Source organism: Cibotium barometz, chromosome 6 (assembly GCF_041138505.1).
Source record: "Cibotium barometz isolate CiBa-2024 chromosome 6, ASM4113850v1, whole genome shotgun sequence".
NCBI lineage: Eukaryota > Viridiplantae > Streptophyta > Polypodiopsida > Cyatheales > Cibotiaceae > Cibotium > Cibotium barometz.
In genome coordinates, this window is record NC_141051.1 from 59,992,539 (window position 1) to 60,011,052 (window position 18,514).

General features: G+C 49.3%; 1 protein-coding gene across 3 annotated transcripts in view; it reads left to right on the plus strand.

Annotated features, from left to right (window-relative positions):
• Nucleotides 1-18,514, plus strand: part of LOC147637923 (dynamin-2A-like) — a 74,684-nt gene that overhangs the window by 21,167 nt on the left and 35,003 nt on the right. The gene's annotated exons all lie outside the window — the stretch shown is intronic.

An 18,514-nucleotide genomic window follows, 5' to 3' on the forward strand; every position in this document is an offset into this window, starting at 1 on the left:
GAGCTCGAAATGGTTCCTCCTCCTTATTTTTTGTATTTGTATCAGGTGGAAATGCCAACACACTAGCTGCTTTCATCAGCATAAGGTTTCACAAATGCCTTGTACGAAATGCACTTACAAACTTCATACATTTCAAACATTTCTAGTCATTTCATATAGGGGGTTTCTGTTATTGTAAGGTGGGGGTGGGATCCGTTCATGTAATTGGATGCAGTCAGAAGAAATCTGTAATGGAGGCCTGAGATGCGTCCTGCTGGCTCTGGCTCCAGCTCCGGCTCCGGCTCCCTGGCTGCTGTCTAAGCACGGCCTCCCAATGGTGACGGAGCTCCAGTAAGTACATACCCAAGCATCTCTGATCCACATACTACATAACCTGTTAAAGGGGGCCGAATCTGTCTTGAAATCGGCAGATCTTCTCCTCCTTTGGTGCTCCTCAGCTTTGAAGACGTGCTCAGCTCTCCTTGTCTCCACTTTGAGGCAGTATGATGAAACCCGTATCTGGGCAATTGCAATCCACATGGCATGGGCTGCTGGATGAATTCATCTTCAGTGAGCCTGAGGAAGTGATCTCTGTAGAAGTGCATCTTCTATAGGAACTCCGAAGGTGTGATCCATGTGCAGTGAGTGTAGAGGTTGAGAGAGAGAGGCAGAAGAAGATATATTAACGTCTTGCAAAAGACCCAATGGGTCTATGAGACAAAAGGCGTACAATGTGTCCATGGAATCTCATATTGGAAAAAAAAGACAACATAACAAAAAAGAACTAATCCCTAGGTAAATGTAGATGTGTATGGATCATCACATCATCCTCATCATGGAGGATCACCATCCTCATCATCGTGAACGTCTACAAAAGGCCAAAATGACCTATGAGACCAAAAGGATTACGTGATGTCCATGGAATACATCATTATGGGTACTGAAATGAAAGAAAATGACAAAGCTAAAATGCTAAAGCTGAGATGCTAGGCTTGATCCATGTACAAAGAGCATAAGGCTTGCATATCATCCTAAGATATCCCGCATGAGGTGCCGCAACATGGCACTCAGAGTGGTAAAGCTAAGCTGGTGTGAGGAAGTCTTGTGATGGTGTAAGATGATGGCCCTAATTCTCTATGGTCGCCTGGGCCTGGGCCTCTGGGTCTCAGGTCGTTGACCCTTGCATAGCTTAGTGGCTTTGTCCAGTGTCACTCCTCTAGGTCGGTCTCCTACATCAGCCTGGGGTTCAAGTAGGGTGGGTGGGTCTGCCCTTGGAGCTCTGCCTCGGAAGAAATCAATGAGAGCTCTTTGTGTTGGTCCTTGGGTAGGTGCTGCTGGTATGGGCCACAATAGTGACTCCCTGTGTCTGCGAAGTTCTAGAAGGAAGAGCACTAGGTAGCTATGATCCGGGAAGTCCACAATCTTGGAGAGAGGTCCAAACCTGTCTCGGAAGAGGTAGTGGAACCTCCCCTTGATTTCATAGTATACCAGACATTGGCATATGTAGTTCTCCTACGTCTCTATTGTTGTATGGCAAAGCGTGGAGAGAGAGAGAGAGAGAGAGAGAGAGAGAGAGAGAGAGAGAGAGAGAGAGAGATTTTATTAACGTCTTCCAAAAGACCGAACTCGGCCTATGAGACAAATCGGAGTACCTGTATGGGGTATCCTCTGTCATCCCAACAAAATGAAAAAGTACTGAACAAAAAAAGCTGAATCTGGGTGTGCAGGGGATGGAGCTCTACTACTAGGAGAATGCAAAGCTATATGCATGGAGTATACAATCATGATATGCAACCTAGCTAGCTCCATCCTGTACCATACTGGGGGTATAAAATGGTATACATCAGTGAAGGGGGTGTCCACAGCTCCTTGAAGAACATGCCTGGGTGTGCTCTGAAGCAAGCCAGTCGCTCCGCACCCTCTCTGTGAAACTGAGCTTTGATCTCTGTCATCTCTCTCTGGTATAGGCGTGGTGTCCGAAAGCCAGGTGTCCTCTGTCTCCTGCGGACTCTAAGTGTCTCTGCTCTCTGGAGAGTAATTCCTTGCCGTGTAGGGGCTGGGAGGGGGATGGATCTCTGAAAAAATGTAGTAATCTGTGTCTGTCGCCCCCCCTCTGGAGCTGTCTGAGCCTGTAATAATGTCTCTCTGTGGCGCTGTATGTCTAGAATGTATCTCCCCAGTATGCGCTAGTCTGCTGCCTCAAAGATCTGGCGTAGGGAATGTGGCTCTCTGAATAAAATGGGATATCTCTCTCTGATGGCTGTATATGCTCTCCATCTGCATACATAATGCTCCTCACTCTCCACCTCCTCTCTGCACAATCTGCATACCCTCTCCTCTCGGGGGATCCGTGCTGCTCTGCTAGTCTCAATCTCCAATCAGTGTGATGAAACTCTGAGCTGACCAATAGTCACTCGGGAGCCGTGTGGTAAAAAGCCCTCCATGTATCTAGGCCTCTCTATCCATCAACAGTGATACTCATGAAGTGATCTCTGTAGTATAGCATCTTCGGTGGAAGAGGCTGTGTAGGCGATATCCATGTCTCTCGTGTATAGAGCTGCCATAGATCCTGTCTCAATACTCTGTTCCTCTCACTATGAGAGAGACGGATATGTGGTGCATCCCTGTCATACTGGAATGGTGGTAGATGATCCATGTCTAGGCCATGCTGTGAGAACCAATGTGTGACCTGTGCATACCATGATCCTCTGTCTCCTGCCTCAGCCAGCTGTCTAGATGCCTCAAAAGCTCTGTATGACAATCTGTCCTGTGGCATCTCTCTGAATCTGTCTAGTAGGCATATAGTCTGAAATATGGCGGTGTGACTAATGTGTCAAATAGCCACTCCTTCGTCTGGGGCTCCTGAAAATGCGCCTGGTGGCACTGTCTCTCTAGCATAGCCAATGCTGCATATCCCCGTGTCAATCTAGCTCTGGCTGCTGAACCCATGGTGAAGCGTGTGGCTGCTGCAGAGAAGGTAACCCCTAGGTACACGTACGATGTCACCACCTCCACCTGGCATCCTGCGAGAGTGAATGTCAGCTGACTCCTGCCCTGTCTCGATGTATGAAAGACCATAACCTTGGTTTTCCCAAGGTTCACAGTAAGACCCCTCTGTGTGCAGAAATCATCGAGTGCATGTAGATGCTGCTGTAGACCACCTGGAGACTCAGACACTAATACAATATCATTAGCATAGAGCATAATATATATTGAGGTACCTGCCAAATCAACTCCATCTCCGCCTCCCCGTGTAATGAAGTCAGCCACCTCATCAATGTATAACCCAAATAGCGTGGGGGAAAGTGGGCATCCTTGCTTCACACCAATGGTGCTAGCAATAGTCTCGGACATACCTCCTGGACATCTGACTCGCCCAAAAACCTCCTCATATAATGCATAGATGCCCCATGTCATATCTGCTGGTATGCCAAGAGACTGCAGGCGCTGAAAGAGCCTCTCTCGTGGTACTGTGTCAAATGCCTTGCGGAAATCCACAAAGCAGCAATAGGGCTTTCTCTTCCTCACTCTGGCCTGATCAATCATACATCTCAAAGTGAATACATGGTCAGTGGTACAGAAAGCTCTCCTGAAGCCTGCCTGCCCTGATGAGCGTAAACCTGCTCGCTCAGCATATAAGCTAAGCTCTTGCTCCAGCACTGCACCATAGAGTTTGGCCAGCACGTGGCCAACCATAACCGTCCTGTAGTTGCTCGGATCGAGCATATCCCTTGTTTTGTGAATCGGCACAATGGTGTGCATCGTCCACTCCGCAGGCAAACCCTCTGCTAGTGCCCTGTTAAACAGGTGTGCAAGAAAAGGAGCTAAAGAATCTACTGCATATATGGGATGCTCACCCTGCAGGCCCATATGGTCGGCGGCCCGTCCATGCTGTAGGCGGTGGATAGCTTCTTGTACCATCGAGTGGGTAAAGAAGCTAGTTGTGGTAGGTCGAGGCTCCTCTGGCTGAGGTATAGGTGGCTGTTGTGGGGCATGGTATAGGCCCTCTGCATATGTGTGCGATGTTTGTGGGTCTGCAATAGGTGTCGGGGTCCGGGGCTCTCTGAAGTGCTGCCATGAGACAGGGCTATCTCTACTCATGAAGAAATGAAAGATCTCTAGCTCCTGTATCTCTGCGAAGGCCCGCCTTTTGCGGCGAGTAAGTCTCCTCATCTCTCTCCTCGACTCCTGCTCTGTGATGGCTCCCAAGGCTCTTTGTATGCGGAGCCGTGACCATCTGTTCTGGGGCATAGTCCCAGGTCTCGCAGGCTCTCCTGAGTGTACACGATGTGGGAAGCTCTGTAATGCAGCCGTGTGTAGGAGTGATGCCAGCTGGGCTGTAATGGTATCCATAGGTGCCAGGGGATCCATGAGTAGGAGCCCATCCTCTACTCTGCCAGTGTATATGTCTGCCATGTCATGTGTGAAGTAGATGGTAGTGTGTGGTGTCGGTATGTGGGGGGCTGGTGATACTGGTGATCCGGCTAGTGAAAATGCCAAGTATGTATGATCTGCCCCAATAGGACGAGGTGGAATGGAGAATGAGGTGACAAGCTGTGATGCCTCCAAAGACCCCATAATGTAGTCTACCACCGTGCCTCCGGTCCGTGTATGACCCCCATGTGGGAAGCATGTCAGCCCTCCTGATCCCGGCCACTGTAGCATCCCGTTATAAATAACGAGACGATGCCTGGCTCCCAACTCTAGTAAGTGGTCCCCATAATGTCCTCTGTCTGGTCCAGTGTCCTCTGATGCCCGACTAGGCCCTATCTCCTCTGGATCCACAGGGTGGAGGATCTCCATGTCATCATAGTCATACACCTCACACTGTCTGCTCTGTGTGTGGGCATTGAAGTCGCCCGTAAGAAATACTTCCCCTAGTGTAGAATAATGCATAATCTCCTCTGACAGACAAGTGTATGGCGAGGCTCCTGTCTCCTCCTCCTGTGGCGTGGCATGTCCTCTGTAATGACATAGGAGGATCCTGATGGAGAAAAGTAACATAAAGCTATGTATATAACCTTGTCCTGTGAGAGCTGTAAGCTGATCCACATGTATTTGGCCTCTGGATCCTGTGCTACCACTCTCAGTCTCCCCTGTAGCTCCCGTCTGAATAGGACTGCTACTCCCCCCGACCCTCTCGAGGTACCCTGGCGTGTGGTCCTCCTGTATGCTGACTCCCACTGGAATCCCTCTACTCGAGGTAGCCCTCTCTCTGGGCTCTGATGTGTCTTTGTTAGAAGTATGATGTCTCTCCCCACCATAACATGCTCCAGTTGTCCAGGCTGCACCCATAGTGAACCATTACAGTTCCATACTGCCATGTGTATCTCTGTCAGTGGCCTGGTCTGTGTCCCATAGGCCCCAAACCGCTAATCCATGGGCCGGCCATCAATGATGACCCGACCATCTCGATAGAAGTCCTTCTTGCCTTCTCTCCTCGCGTGTAAGACTCGTGGCATGCAAGTTCTCCTATGCTCAAGCTGCATCCTCGTGAGATCATCATCCAAGAAAATAGGAGCTCCCTCTAAACCCCTGACCCTCTTTCTCATGAAGGTGACCCTCTCCGTCTCTCCTGCAAACTGTAGGATGAGGGCTCGCTTGCGTGTTGAGTCTTTCCCGGCTCTCCATGCTTTGGTGAAGGGGAGAGGGTGCTCGAAGAAGGAACTTCTTGGATCCAAAAAAGAGTAGAATCTCCTAGCAGGTATTTATTTGAGAGAAACAAATTCACCATTGACTCCAAAAACATTTAATGTTTTTTTTCTGACAAACTAGTGTTAAACATTTTACAGAAAGCTTATGTTTGATAATCACCTTTCCTCAACTTAATAGCCAAACTCTTCTTGAATTAGCTTAACTTTTTACATCTTGTATCATCTTGCAACTCCTAAATTGGTGCAAATAAATAATAGCAAAACACTTCTTGAATTAGCTCATCTTACCTAAATTGGAGAAGCACTCTTACCTGGGCTCATAAGCCCTCTTCCTGCTGCTTACCCCTGCATGGCTGACCCCCATCCTTTCATCTGCCCTTCGGAACTGTACGTCAATGGGTTTGGTGTAAGGGTACTTCTTCGTGGCCCCTTCCATTACCTCAATGTCCATCCCGGCAGCAAAGACATGTGGCTTAGTTAGCTTTGGGAGGTTGGCTGCATTCTCAAACACTGTCTACTCAAGCTTGCTTGACCTCCTTCTCCCCCCTTGACTCACTTCCACCCATAAGGTGGTCTGCTTGTTGGTTTTGGAATGGGTATTGGCCTTTCTCATTTTTCCAGGAGACTTCGTTGGCGAGGGGCACTGGCAATCCTGCTCGGTGCGTGAGTTTTTGCCTCCTCACCCGGGTGTGCCAAGTCATGAAATTCACGACTTCCCCGAACAACCTGGGATTCGGATGAGGGGTTTCTCCTGTGTGGTGCTGACTCCTCTACCTGTGAGCTGCATTAGACTTTTTTCTCCACACTCTCCTCCAATTGGTTCATAAAATGTGCGATGTCATTCCAGTGAACGGTTGTACGGCCCCCGCTTGTTTAACATCGTGGATTAAACTCCTCATGTGTCTGAGGGCCGTCTCTTTGTAGAAGTCCGTGCTTCTTTGCCCCTTCTCTTCTCAGAGCCTTTGCTTTCTAATTCACCAATACAATAGGCCAAGTAGACCATGATGTGGATTTGAAGACAAATGGGTTAAGGCCCTCCTCTTCCTTGTCATGTGGCAACAACTGTGGAGGCACCTCATAAATTAGTTGGTGAAGATGAGTGTTAGCCATGCTTTCCATATGAAGCATTGCATGCTTCCGCACTCTACCTAATGTCACCAAATGGTGTGGCATGTTGACATGCACATTGGAAGCCATTGGCATCATGCACCTGGAGCACCCAATGCACGCCGGTAGCTACTGGCATTCTTAGGTAGCACCCGACATGCATTGGGTGCTCTAGGTGCATGCGGGTACCTCCCGGTGCATGTCGATAGTTATTGACATGCATTGGAAGCTACTGGCATGCACCTAGAGCTAATGCACTAAGCCACATCTCTCACAACCCATTTGTATTGGCACCCCCAAAATGTTTGGTGTCATGCCTCCAATAAGGGTAGGAGGCATAGTGAGAAGGGTAGCCAAGGGCCACAAGATGTGAAGTCAATATGAAGGGTAGCCAAGGGCCACGAGATGTGAAGTCTATATGAAGGGTAGCCAAGCCATATGAAGGCTAGGGCACTTCAAAGAGAGAGAGAGATGAAATGAAATGAAATGTTATATTAACGTCTTCAAAAGGTCAAAGTGACCTATGAGACCAAAGTTACAACCATGTGACATCTGATACACTGTCTGGAAAAGAAAAGAAAGAACTAAAGGTAAGTATCTAGCCCTCAATACATCAGTAGAGAGAGAGAGAGAGAGAGAGAGAGAGAGAGAGAGAGAGAGAGAGAGAGAGAACTATATTAACGTCCTTTAGAGGCCACATCTGACCTATAGGACTAATCAGATACATCCATGTGATTACATTCCACTACGGGGGCAACAAAATGAAAATAGAGATAAAACTAAAAATAGTTCAAATTCCCTACATGACCGTAGGAGAATCCTAGAAAACATGAAGGATTTCTCTAGCAGCTACTCTTCATTACTACCATGTTTGGTTGTCCTGAAATCTGCAATAACAGCTCTACCTCTACGGTAGACTGTCCATTTTCCTTGTTTCCTTGCTTCATATACTTTATTGAGTTCTTGTTTCCTGTTTTTTAGTTGTGTGGCTGTGAGTTCATCCGTCATCCACACCTTCGTTCCCTTCAGTGACCTTGTTTGCTTCGTGACTTTAATTTTGTCTTTCATATCTGCGTACCTCAAAACCACATGTTTTCCTTTGATTGCCACTGAGGGATCTCCAATGTCGATGAAAGGGATAGCTCTGCACAGCTTTCTTTGTAGAATCTCGCATTCCGGGACATAAGTATCATTCGCAATCTCCTCGTCCTCCGATACCTCTACCTGTTCCCAACCCTCTGACAAACCACCCACCCTAATTTCTTTTGCAATCCATTGCTGCTCGTTCTCTTCATTAATCTGTGATATTACTTCTTTAATGAGAATTTCTTTAGGCTGTGGATCAAGTAAATTTACCCGTGTGATTTCCTCCCTGTTTTCTTTTTCGTGTTGTTGTTCCTTAATATGTTTCTCCAGGGTTGAAAGATGTTGTTTTGTCTGATGTAGTTCATTTTGCAAGGCTGAATTTGTTTGCTGAAGATGTTGAATCATGCTCAGGAGGTACCGCTCCCATGGTGATGGTTTTTCATTGGGTTTGGTAGGAGGGGAGATAAGGGTTTCGGAGAAGGTTTTCTTGCTGGCCATGTCAAACTGCTGGACTGTTTTGAGAGGTTGCTCTTCACGAACCCCACCCCCATGAGGTGCAAGCCCTTACCTGCTTGGAGGTGGGTTACAACCCTACCCTACAACTAAGGTGCGCAGGTGGGCAATAGGTGCACAGGTGCGTATGTGAGTAGCAGGAGAGATTGGCAACGGGAAAGAAAGAGAGAGAGAGAGGGAGAGTTATGTTGCTGCATTGGGGGCTTGAGCAAGGGCGGGTGGGAAAAGAGGCGCGGGTGGGATACGGGGGCGCGGGTGGGGATACGGGGGCGCAGAGAGAGACGCACACGTCTACTAAAGACCCAATGGGCCTATGAGACCAAAGTGATACAATAATGTCCATGGCGTATCTCATCATGGAATGGAAAATAAAACAGAAAGAAAACATAAACATAGCCATCTCACTTGGGTGATGCAAAACTGTCCGTCTGACAGTACACGTGATCAACAGATGATCCTGTGTAGAGTGAGATATGCTGTGATCAGCTAATGACGATACCCACCTCGGCCCGAACCGCTCTGATGGTGGAGTGAATGTCAGGCCTTTGTGATTTGAGCGTGTCATGTTGGCGGAGAATCTCACGAATATGTCTCTGTGTGGTCACAGGTGGAGGGACTTGATGCTTTGGGTTGGGGACGTCTGGCTCGTAGAATGGATCGAGCTCTCTTGCTAAGAACTCCACTGGGGCGTGGAGCTCGAGTGTGGGTATGGGTGGTGGACTTTGATGTTGTAGTAGAAGAACTGTTGTGCGCAGTGGGTTTTTATGTGGATTTGTGTCCCACAAAGAAATCTGTGATGGCTCTCTGTGAGGTGTCTCGTTGGAGCGGGGGTTGTCTCTCAGCATGCTGCCTCAACACTACATCCCTATGTCGTCTGAGCTCCATCAAGTACATGCCCAAGCACCTCTGATCCTCAAATTGTATCACCCATGTGAGTGGTCCGAATCCCTCTTGGAAGAGGCAGTGGTATTTCCCCCGTATCTCGTGGTAAGCTAGGCAACTGAACATATAATGGGCCTCATCCTCTACTGCTGCTCCTGTGGTGCATACTGTGCATGTCCTCTCCTCATGTGGGATATCCTCAGCTCTTCCAGTCTCTACTTTGAGGCGGTGGGAGGATACCTTGAGTTGGCCGATCGTAATACACATAGCATGTGACATGTGTATTTGTATGTATCTTGGGATCTCAAAGAATCCATCCTTGGAGAGTCTCAAGAAGTGATCTCTGTAGAACCCACACTTCTTACCAATCTCTGATGGAGACACCCATGTCTGGTGTATGTGTAGCCCGAGTAGATCTAACCGGATGATCAAGGTAGGGGGAATCCAGGCTATACTGAAACGGGGGGAGACAATCCATCTGTATGTTATGTGCATAAAACCTCTTGGCTACCGCAGAGTACCATGCATGTGTCAGTAATGGTGGTGTCCGTGTCGTTGAGGAGGGCAGTCTAGCTCGTCTCAATCGCTCCCTCTTTCAAGACAGCTAGCACAAGTACCCGAGGCTTGCCCTGGAGTCCTCAAGATAGCTAGCACTTGAGGGCCACTCTGGAGTATGGTTTGCACTAGTTTCCACTTGGTTCTCAGTATATGGGCTCCGCATGGACCGCCTACCCCCTCTTCAGTACAGTTTGGACTCCCCTTTTCTCCGACTCTCTCACAAGGATACCAACCGGGTTATCCAGTTAGATCTTCTTAGCCTCTACACCCACTGCACATGGATCACACCTCCGGAGCTCCCCACGAAGGTGCTCTTCTAGAGAGAACACTTCCTCACACTCACTGAGGATGGATTCACCCAACAGCCGGGCTACTTGAGTGTTCACATGTCCCATGCCATGCGGATTGCGATTGGCTAGATACGGGTTTCATCCCACTGCCTCATAGTGGAGACAGGTAGAGCTGAGGGCACAGCCGGGAAGCTCATATGGAGGTCCAGAGAGGAGAGGATCTGCGGATTATGCCACATAGAGGTTGAGACGGAGGAGCATTACATATGCCTCTGCCCAGTATACTATGAGATATGTGGGAGGTTTTATTGTGTATTTCGTGAGGGATTTGGTCCAATCTCCAGGATCATTGACTTCCAGGACTAGTGTTGCCTAGGCCTCTTCCTGCTTGAGCTCTGCAAACAGATGGACACCTTCTTGAGAGAGCTTTGGCCCCAGCCACCCCGCCCCCTCCCTCGCCAGCCAACCATCACCAATTTCTTCCGGACCTTGGAGGTGGAGGTCAGTGATATAGTGGATCTTGTGGACCCTCCACAAGATGCTCCAGACCTACCTCACCCGAGAGGAGTTACCTCGGACCGAGCCGCCACACTCCAGCGTGCTCGACCCCCCCAGCCCCTCAGCCGTCAGCCCCGATCACCTCATCAGCTCCAGATCCAGGACATATGCTCCACCACCATCGAGCTACCTTTCCATGTGACATAGTTGAGGGAGACCTCTCGGCCATACACATTAGCCCCATACTTGATATTTTGGGGAGTGGTATACCATCTATTCGGAGCTGATGCTGCTCTCATGTTTCTATGTAGTATGTAGTTAGTATTCCATGATGAGTTTCGATGGACAGTTTCTATCCACAAATACTGTGATCTCATCAATGTATAGGCCAAAGAGTGTAGGTGAGAGTGGGCAGCCCTACTTAACCCCAATAGTGCTACATATATCTCCTGAGGTCCCATCGGGTGCACATACTCGGTCGAGTACTGCCTCATATAGTGCCATCACACCCCATATCATCTCATGTGAGAACTGGAGCTCGTGCAAGCGTCCTATTAGACGGGATCGAGGGACAGAGTCAAAAGCTTTGCGGAAATCCACAAAGCAGCAATGTACATGTCTCTTTGAGGACCTCGCCTTCTCTAATGGTCCAACATGGAGAAGTTTCTCTTGAAGCTGCCTTGCGTGATGCTCTGTTACCCATCCTCTTTGCCATAGAGCTCATCATGTGCTCTAGTACTGCCCCATAGACTTTGGCCATTGTGTGACCAATCATGATAGTCCTGTAGTTACCTGGGTCCGTGGGGTCTCCTGCTTTGTGGATGGGGACAATGGTGTTGGTAGTCCAGGAGGGTGGGAAGCCTTCACAGAGTGCTCTGTTAAAAAGATTGGCAAGAATGGGAGCCAATACATGGTACCCGTGGGGTAAATCTATTGGGGGGGAGAGAGAGAAAGAAAGAAAGATATATTAACGTCTACAAGAGGCCAAAGTGGCCTATGAGACAAAAGTACCAATACATCCAAAACTCAAGGAAATTAAATGTCCTGAGTAGAAAATGAAAAGCATAAATTGAAAAACAACTAGCTATAACATCTAGCCAAAGAGGAACTAGTGGCTTGATAAAGGCATATCTTATAAAAGTGTGGAATTGGAAAAATGGTAGGCTATGGGATGCAGCGGAGATAGAGTCATCCCATAATGTCTCGCATAGGTCGATCCAGCATAGACAGGCTGAAGCGCCGAGGTTATGCCGCACGACATCGTGCCAATATCACATGTATCCTTTTATAATGTCTCGGTTGGGGCTGCGGCCGAGCAGGTCGTGGACGCCGTGCGAGACATTATAAGAGGATACAGGCGATATTGGCATGACATAGTGCGGCATGACCTCGACGCTTCAGCCTGTCTATGTTGGATCGACCTATGCGAGACATTATGGGATGAGTCTATCTCAGCTGCTTCCCATAGCCTACCATTTTTCTAGTTCCACACTTTTATCAGATATGCCTTTTTCGTGAGAGAGAGAAAGAAAGAAAGAAAGATTTTATTAACGTCTTCCAAAAGACCGAACTCGGCCTATGAGACAAATCGGAGTACCTGTATGGGGTATCCTCTGTCATCCCAACAAAATGAAAAAGTACTGAATAAAAAAGCTGAATCTGGGTGTGCAGGGGATGGAGCTCTATTACTAGGAGAATGCAAAGCTATATGCATGGAGTATACAATCATGATATGCAACCTAGCTAGCTCCATCCTGTACCATACTGGGGGTATAAAATGGTATACATCAGTGAAGGGGGTGTCCACAGCTCCCTGAAGAACATGCCTGGGTGTGCTCTGAAGCGAGCCAGTCGCTCCGCACCCTCTCTGTGAAACTGAGCTCTGATCTCTGTCATCTCTCTCTGGTATAGGCGTGGTGTCCGAAAGCCAGGTGTCCTCTGTCTCCTGCGGGCTCTAAGTGTCTCTGCTCTCTGGAGAGTAATTCCCTGCCGTGTAGGGGCTGGGAGGGGTATGGATCTCTGAAAAAATGTAGTAATCTGTGTCTGTCGCCCCCCCTCTGGAGCTGTCTGAGCCTGTAATAATGTCTCTCTGTGGCGCTGTATGTCTAGAATGTATCTCCCTAGTATGCGCTGGTCTGCTGTCTCAAAGATCTGGCGTAGGGAATGTGGCTCTCTGAATAAAATGGGATATCTCTCTCTGATGGCTGTATATGCTCTGCATCTGCATACATAATGCTCCTCACTCTCCACCTCCTCTCTGCACAATCTGCATACCCTCTCCTCTCGGGGGATCCGTGCTGCTCTGCCAGTCTCAATCTCCAATCGGTGTGATGAAACTCTGAGCTGACCAATAGCCACTCGGGAGCCGTGTGGTAAAAAGCCCTCCATGTATCTAGGCCTCTCTATAAATCCATCATCAGTGATACTCATGAAGTGATCTCTGTAGTATAGCATCTTCGGTGGAAGAGGCTATGTAGGTGATATCCATGTCTCTCGTGTATAGAGCTGCCATAGATCCTGTCTCAATACTCTGTTCCTCTCACTATGAGAGAGACGGATATGTGGTGCATCCCTGTCATACTGGAATGGTGGTAGATGATCCATGTCTAGGCCATGCTGTGAGAACCAATGTGTGACCTGTGCATACCATGATCCTCTGTCTCCTGCCGCAGCCAACTGTCTAGATGCCTCAAAAGCTCTGTATGATAATCTGTCCTGTGGCATCTCTCTGAATCTGTCTAGCAGGCATATAGTCTGAAATATGGCCTCTACCATCATAGGAGGCGTAGCAAACTCTGCTCGGATAATGTCATGAGGTACTGACGGTTTGCTGCGTATCATGCGTGCCATCATGAGGGCATGTGGTCTCTCTATCTGTGTCCACCAATGGGTAGCAAGGCCTGGCGCCCATACTGCTGCTCCATACATCAATGCCGGTGTGACTAATGTGTCAAATAGCCACCCCTTCGTCCGGGGCTCCTGAAAATGCGCCTGGTGGCACTGTCTCTCTAGCATAGCCAATGCTGCATATCCCCGTGTCAATCTAGCTCTGGCTGCTGAACCCATGGTAAAGCGTGTGGCTGCTGCAGAGAAGGTAACCCCTAGGTACACGTATGATGTCACCACCTCCACCTGGCATCCGGCGAGAGTGAATGTCAGCTGACTCCTGCCCTGTCTCGATGTATGAAAGACCATAACCTTGGTTTTCCCAAGGTTCACAGTAAGACCCCTCTGTGTGCAGAAATCATGGAGTGCATGTAGATGCTGCTGTAGACCACCTGGGGACTCAGACACTAATACAATATCATCAGCATAGAGCATAATATGTACTGAGGTACCTGCTAAATCAACTCCATCTCCGCCTCCCCGTGTAATGAAGTCAGCCACCTCATCAATGTATAACCCAAATAGCGTGGGGGAAAGTGGGCATCCTTGCTTCACACCAATGGTGCTAGCAATAGTCTCGGACATACCTCCTGGACATCTGACTCGCCCAAAAACCTCCTCATATAATGCATAGATGCCCCATGTCATATCTGCTGGTATGCCAAGAGACTGCAGGCGCTGAAAGAGCCTCTCTCGTGGTACTGTGTCAAATGCCTTGCGGAAATCCACAAAGCAGCAATAGAGCTTTCTCTTCCTCACTCTGCCCTGATCAATCATACATCTCAAAGTGAATACATGGTCAGTGGTACAGAAAGCTCTCCTGAAGCCTGCCTGCCCTGATGAGCGTAAACCTGCTCGCTCAGCATATAAGCTAAGCTCCTGCTCCAGCACTGCACCATAGAGTTTGGCCAGCACGTGGCCAACCATAACCGTCCTGTAGTTGCTCGGATCGAGCATATCCCCTGTTTTGTGAATCGGCACAATGGTGTGCATCGTCCACTCCGCAGGCAAACCCTCTGCTAGTGCCCTGTTAAACAGGTGTGCAAGAAAAGGAGCTAAAGAATCTATTGCATATATGAGATGCTCACCCTGCAGGCCCATATGGTCGGCGGCCCGTCCATGCTGTAGGCGGCGGATAGCTTCCTGTACCATCGAGTGGGTAAAGAAGCTAGCTGTGGTAGGTCGAGGCTCCTGTGGCTGAGGTATAGGTGGCTGCTGTGGGGCTTGGTATAGACCCTCTGCATATGTGTGCCATGTCTGTGGGTCTGCAATAGGTGTCGGGGTCCGGGGCTCTCTAAAGTGCCGCCATGAGACAGGGCTATCTCTACTCATGAAGAAATGAAAGATCTCTAGCTCCTGCATCTCTGCGAAGGCCCGCCTTTTGCGGCGAGTAAGTCTCCTCATCTCTCTCCTCGACTCCTGCTTTGTGATGGCTCCCAAAGCTCTCTGTATGCGGAGTCGTGAGTATAGGGCTCTGCACTCGTCATCATACCATCTGTTCTGGGGCATAGTCCCAGGTCTCGCAGGCTCTCCTGAGTGTACACGATGTGGGAAGCTCTGTAATGCAGCCGTGTGTAGGAGTGATGCGAGCTGGGCTGTAATGGTATCCATAGATGCCAGGGGATCCATGAGTAGGAGCCCATCCTCTACTCTGCCAGTGTATATGTCTGCCATGTCATGTGTGAAGTAGATGGTAGTGTGTGGCGTCGGTATGTGGGGGACTGGTGATACTGGTGATCCGGCTAGTGAAAATGCCAAGTATGTATGATCTGCCCCAATAGGACGAGGTGGAATGGAGAATGAGGTGACAAGCTGTGATGCCTCCAAAGACCCCATAATGTAGTCTACCACCGTGCCTCCGGTCCGTGTATGACCCCCATGTGGGAAGCATGTCAGCCCTCCTGATCCCGGCCACTGTACTATGTAGCATCCCGTTATAAATAACGAGACGATGCCTGGCTCCCAACTCTAGTAAGTGGTCCCCATAATGTCCTCTGTCTGGTCCAGTGTCCTCTGATGCCCGACTAGCCCCTATCTCCTCTGGATCCACAGGGTGGAGGATCTCCATGTCATCATAGTCATACACCTCACACTGTCTGCTCTGTGTGTGGGCATTGAAGTCGCCCGTAAGAAATACTTCCCCTAGTGTAGAATAATGCATAATCTCCTCTGGCAGACAAGTGTATGGCGAGGCTCTTATCTCCTCCTCCTGTGGCATGTCCTCTGTAATGACATAGGAGGATCCTGATGGAGAAAAGTAACATAGAGCTATGTATATAACCCTGTCCTGTGAGAGCTGTAAGCTGATCCACATGTATCTGGCCTCTGGATCCTGTGCTACCACTCTCAGTCTCCCCTGTAGCTCCCGTCTGAATAGGACTGCTACTCCCCCCGACCCTCTCGAGGTACCCTGGCGTGTGGTCCTCCTGTATGCTGACTCCCACTGGAATCCCTCTACTCGAGGTAGCCCTCTCTCTGGGCTCTGATGTGTCTCTGTCAGAAGTATGATGTCTCTCCCCACCATAACATGCTCCAGTCGTCCAGGCTGCACCCATAGTGAACCATTACAGTTCCATACTGCTATGTGTATCTCTGTCAATGGCCTGGTCTGTGTCCCATAGGCCCCAAACCGCTAATCCATGGGCCGGCCATCAATGATGACCCGACCATCTCGATAGAAGGCCTTCTTGCCTTCTCTCCTCGCGTGTAAGACTCGTGGCATGCAAGTTCTCCTATGCTCAAGCTGCATCCTCGTGAGATCATCATCCAAGAAAATAGGAGCTCCCTCTAAACCCCGTAGTATGACCCTCTTCCTCATGAAGGTGACCCTCTCCGTCTCTCCTGCAAACTGTAGGATGAGGGCTCGCTTGCGTGTTGAGTCTTTCCCGGCTCTCCATGCTTTGGTGAAGGGGAGAGGGTGCTCTTCCTTGTAGCCGAGCTTCATGCATAGAAGCTGTCCATCTTTCTCGGGAGTGGAGTCGGGTGTCTCGGCTATACCTGTGACTCGAATGTTGAGGGCCTCATCTTCTCCTCCTCAATGGTGGTGTGAATGATTTGGTTTTCTTCCCTTTGAGTTTCCTCCCTCACTTCTTTACGGATGTTCTTCTTCACCACCTCGACCCATCCTGACTGCTTGGCTTCGAGCTTTCCCTCCATGTCCTTTGTGATCTCCTTGGAGATCTCTTCTTTGATGGCCGTGAGAGTGTTGTCATTGATCTCCCCTTCTTCCTTCTCAGCATTCTTGATGGCTACCATTTCCACTTTCAATGCACTCACCTCCTCCTTGAGTGCCGTGTTCTCTTGTTCGAGGTTCGTGACCCGTGCTTCGAGAGCTATGATGTGCTTGTGTAGTTTGTTTTCCACCTCATTGAGGTTGGAATCGGATGTCTTCTTGTTCTCCTTGATTAATGCCTTCATTGCCATCTCGAGGGCCTCGAGTTTCTCTTGGAGACTCGGGGCCATTCCTCCAAATCACTCTGCAGTCCTTCCCACAGGCAGGGAGGAGAGAGAGAGAGAGAGAGAGTTATGTTGCTGCCTTGGGGGCCTGAGCAAGGGTGGGTGGGGAAAGGGCTTTGGTCGGTGTTGCCAGGGCACGAGAGTACGACTTCTTTGGCATCGTGGATCGCTGGTAGGGCTAGGTCGTCTGTACCACCTGCATTTGTATCATCAGCTATGACAAGACGGGCTCCCTATTTGAGGTAACCGCCATGGCTTGGCGGTGCCCTGCACCAAGCCTGGCGTGAATGAGCAGAGGCGAGAGGCAAGGGCGAGGAGGGTAGCGGGGGGGGGGGGGGAGAGGGAGGGAGGGAGGGAGGGAGGGAGGGAGAGAGAGAGAGAGAGAGAGAGAGAGAGAGAGGTGATGAAATGAAATGATATATTAACGTCTTCAAAAGGCCAAAATGACCTATGAGACCAAAAAGGTTACAACAATTGGTGGATCTGATACAATGTCTGTGTGATCTGATACAATGTCTGTGTAAGCAAAGCTAAAAACAACTAAACAACTAACTGAAACTGAAACAACTATGAGAAAAAGTACGGTACTAGGAGCTCCTAATGGATAACATCTGGGAGGAAAACTCCAGCAACAAAGGTAAGCATCATACACATCACTATCCAAAGATGTCTCTCATCGGTCGATGGCAGATATCCTCAATGTCCTCCATGGTGAGTACTCTGACTGGACGTCTCCCATGCCGTGCTAGTATGGTCCTGATCCTCTGTTGTAGTCTCCGCCGGTGTCGAGATGGGCCTCTCATCTTGGGGCGCCTGGACCGCCCCAGCTCTATAGCCTGATCAATCAGTGTACCTCTGGTGCGGCTGTACTCTGGGGCTAGTTGCAATGCCTGCTGACCTGACTGCTCAATCTCTGGTCGAAAGAAGTCTGTAATCTGCCTTTGTAGGTGTCTCTCCCTCTCTGATCCCCTCCCTCTCAGGAGACCCTCTCTATGTCTACACAGCTCCAGCAAGTACAATCCGAGGCATCTCTGATCCTGGTATCTCATGACTCTAGAAAGTGGTCCAAAGCCCTCTCTGAACAGGCAGTGAAAACGGCCTCGTATCTCATAATATAATGGACAGTGACATATGTAATGTAACTCTGTCTGTGGCTCCATCTGGCACAGCTGACAAATCCTGGCCTCAGTTGGTACTCCTCTGAATCTGCCAGTCTCAATCTCTAGCTGGTGTGAGGATGTGCGCATCTGACCAATAGCACACCGTACCCCATGAGAAAGATGAGTATCCATGTAGCTGGGTCTAATCACAAACCCATCCTCCGTGAGCTGGAGAAGATGATCTCTATAGAAAGCCATCTTCGTACCAAGCTCGTGTGTCGGCTGTATCCATGTCCTCCTAGTGTCCAGCTGAGTCAAGTCTTGCCTGATAAGTCTGGTAATCTCTGCCCGTGTGAGAGAGAGGGAGGGTGCATCGAGGGAGTACTGAAATGGAGGTAGCTTGTCCATACTAAAGCCATGCAGTTGGAACCAAGCTGTCATCTGTGCATACCAACATGATCCGTCTCCCTGTGATGCCAACTGCCCTGAAGACTCCAGGGCTAAG